Source organism: Taudactylus pleione, unplaced genomic scaffold, assembly GCF_031769625.1.
Source record: "Taudactylus pleione unplaced genomic scaffold, aTauple2 ptg001270l, whole genome shotgun sequence".
NCBI classification, from domain to species: domain Eukaryota; kingdom Metazoa; phylum Chordata; class Amphibia; order Anura; family Myobatrachidae; genus Taudactylus; species Taudactylus pleione.
Window position 1 is genome coordinate 357,501 of NW_028285670.1, and position 2,500 is coordinate 360,000.

At 37.3% G+C, this 2,500-nt stretch overlaps 1 non-coding gene and 10 pseudogenes across 1 annotated transcript; all 11 read right to left on the reverse strand.

Annotated features, from left to right (window-relative positions):
• The window catches only part of LOC148444864 (5S ribosomal RNA), a 119-nt pseudogene extending 56 nt beyond the window's left edge, over positions 1-63 (reverse strand).
• Positions 64-178: 115 nt separating this feature from the next.
• Positions 179-297, reverse strand: LOC148444865 (5S ribosomal RNA; annotated as a pseudogene).
• A 116-nt stretch (positions 298-413) lies between these two features.
• Positions 414-532, reverse strand: LOC148444866 (5S ribosomal RNA; annotated as a pseudogene).
• A 116-nt stretch (positions 533-648) lies between these two features.
• LOC148444867 (5S ribosomal RNA) lies at positions 649-767 on the reverse strand (annotated as a pseudogene).
• Positions 768-883: 116 nt separating this feature from the next.
• On the reverse strand, positions 884-1,002 carry LOC148444868 (5S ribosomal RNA; annotated as a pseudogene).
• Positions 1,003-1,118: 116 nt separating this feature from the next.
• LOC148444869 (5S ribosomal RNA) lies at positions 1,119-1,237 on the reverse strand. Its single transcript, XR_015875524.1, has one exon. It is a non-coding gene; the product is annotated as a 5S ribosomal RNA (ribosomal RNA).
• Positions 1,238-1,353: 116 nt separating this feature from the next.
• LOC148444870 (5S ribosomal RNA) lies at positions 1,354-1,472 on the reverse strand (annotated as a pseudogene).
• A 116-nt stretch (positions 1,473-1,588) lies between these two features.
• Positions 1,589-1,707, reverse strand: LOC148444871 (5S ribosomal RNA; annotated as a pseudogene).
• Positions 1,708-1,823: 116 nt separating this feature from the next.
• LOC148444872 (5S ribosomal RNA) lies at positions 1,824-1,942 on the reverse strand (annotated as a pseudogene).
• Positions 1,943-2,057: 115 nt separating this feature from the next.
• On the reverse strand, positions 2,058-2,176 carry LOC148444873 (5S ribosomal RNA; annotated as a pseudogene).
• Positions 2,177-2,292: 116 nt separating this feature from the next.
• Positions 2,293-2,411, reverse strand: LOC148444874 (5S ribosomal RNA; annotated as a pseudogene).
• Positions 2,412-2,500: the final 89 nt, after the last annotated feature.

The following is a 2,500-nucleotide window of genomic DNA, read 5'->3' on the forward strand; positions in this document are numbered from 1 at the left end:
ACCACTGCATAGCTTCCAAGATCAGACGAGATTGGGCATGTCCAGTATGGTTTGGCTGTAGGTGCTCAAAAGCATTAACTTTTGACCTCTATTACTTCTTAACTCAAGTAAATTCAATGATAAGTTGAAAAATGAAATGTAAAATGTAATAGAAAAGAAAGTTTTGGCAGTATAAAATTACCTACAGCTCCTGGTATTCCCAGGTGGTCTCCCATGCAAGTACTAACCAGGCCCAACACTGCATAGTTTCCAAGATCAAACAAGATTGGGCATGTCCAGTGTGGATTGGCAGTAGGTGCTCAAAAACATTAACTTTAGACCTCTTTTACTTCTTAACTCAAGTAAATTCATTGATAAGTTGAAAAAATTAAATGTAAAATGTAATAGAAAAGAATGTTTTGGCTGTATAAAATTTCCTACAGCAACTGGTATTCTCAGGTGGTCTCCCATCCAAGTACTAACCAGGCCCAACACTGCATAGCTTCCAAGATCAGACGAGATTGGGCATGTCCAGTGTGGTTTGACTGTAGGTGCTCAAAAACATTAACTTTAGACCTCTTTTACTTCTTAACTCAAGAAAACTCATTGATAAGTTGAAAAAATGTAATGTAAAATGTAATAGAAAAGAATGTAATGGCTATATAAAATTACCTACAGCACCTGGTATTCCCAGGTGGTCTCCCCTCGAAGTACTAACCAGGCCCAACACTGCATAGCTTCCAAGATCAGACGAGATTGGGCATGTCCAGTGTGGTTTGGCAGTTGGTGCTCAAAAACATTAACTTTAGACCTCTTTTACTACTTAACTCAAGTAAATTCATTGATAAGTTGAAAAAATTAAATGTAAAATGTAATAGAAAAGAATGTTTTGGCTGTATAAAATTTCCTACAGCAACTGGTATTCTCAGGTGGTCTCCCATCCAAGTACAAACCAGGCCCAACACAGCAAAGCTTACAAGATCAGACGAGATTGGGCATGTCCAGTGTGGTTTGGCTGTAGGTGCTCAAAAGCATTAAATTTAGACCTCTATTACTTCTTAACTCAAGTAAATTCATTGATAAGTTGAAAAAATTAAATGTAAAATGTAATAGAAAAGAATGTTATGGCAGTATAAAATTACCTACAGCACCTGGTATTCCCAGGTGGTCTCCCATCCAAGTACTAACCAGGCCCAACACTGCATAGCTTCCAAGATCAGACGAGATTGGGCATGTCCAGTGTGGTTTGACTGTAGGTGCTCAAAAACATTAACTTTAGACCTCTTTTACTTCTTAACTCAAGAAAATTCATTGATAAGTTGAAAAAATGTAATGTAAAATGTAATAGAAAAGAATGTTATGGCAGTATAAAATTACCTACAGCACCTGGTATTCCCAGGTGGTCTCCCATCCAAGTACTAACCAGGCCCAACACTACATAGCTTCCAAGATCAGACGAGATTGGGCATGTCCAGTGTGGTTTGACTGTAGGTGCTCAAAAACATTAACTTTAGACCTCTTTTACTTCTTAACTCAAGAAAATTCATTGATAAGTTGAAAAAATGTAATGTAAAATGTAATAGAAAAGAATGTAATGGCTATATAAAATTACCTACAGCACCTGGTATTCCCAGGTGGTCTCCTCTCCAAGTACTAACCAGGCCCAACACTGCATAGCTTCCAAGATCAGATGAGATTGGGCATGTCCAGTGTGGTTTGGCTGTAGGTGCTCAAAAGCATTAACTTTAGACCTCTATTACTTCTTAACTCAAGGAAATTCATTGATAAGTTGAAAAAATTAAATGTAAAATGTAGTAGAAAAGACTGTTATGGCAGTATAAAATTACCTACAGCACCTGGGATTCCTAGGTGGTCTCCAATCCAAGTACTAACCAGGCCCACCACTGCATAGCTTTCAAGATCAGACGAGATTGGGCATGTCCAGTGTGGTTTGGCTGTAGGTGCTCAAAAACATTAACTTTAGACCTCTTTTACTTCTTAACTCAAGTAAATTCAATAATAAGTTGAAAAATGAAATGTAAAATGTAATGGAAAAGAATGTTATGGCAGTATAAAATTACCTACAGCACCTGGTATTCCCAGGTGGTCTCCCATTCAAGTACTAACCAGGCCCAACACTGCATAGCTTCCAATATCAGACGATATTGGGCATGTCCAGTGTGGTTTGGCTGTAGGTCCTCAAAAACATTAATTTTAGACCTCTATTACTTCTTAACTCAAGTAAATTCATTGATAAGTTGAAAAAATTAAATGTAAAATGTAATAGAAAAGAATGTTATGGCAGTATAAAATTACCTACAGCACCTGGTATTCCCAGGTAGTCTCCCATCCAACTACTAACCGGGCCCAACACTGCATAGCTTCCAAGTTCAGACGAGATTGGGCATGTCCTGTGTGGTTTGGCTGTAGGTGCTCAAAAACATTAACTTTAGACCTCTATTACTTCTTAACTCAAGTAAATTCATTGATAAGTTGAAAAAATTAAATGTAAAATGTAATA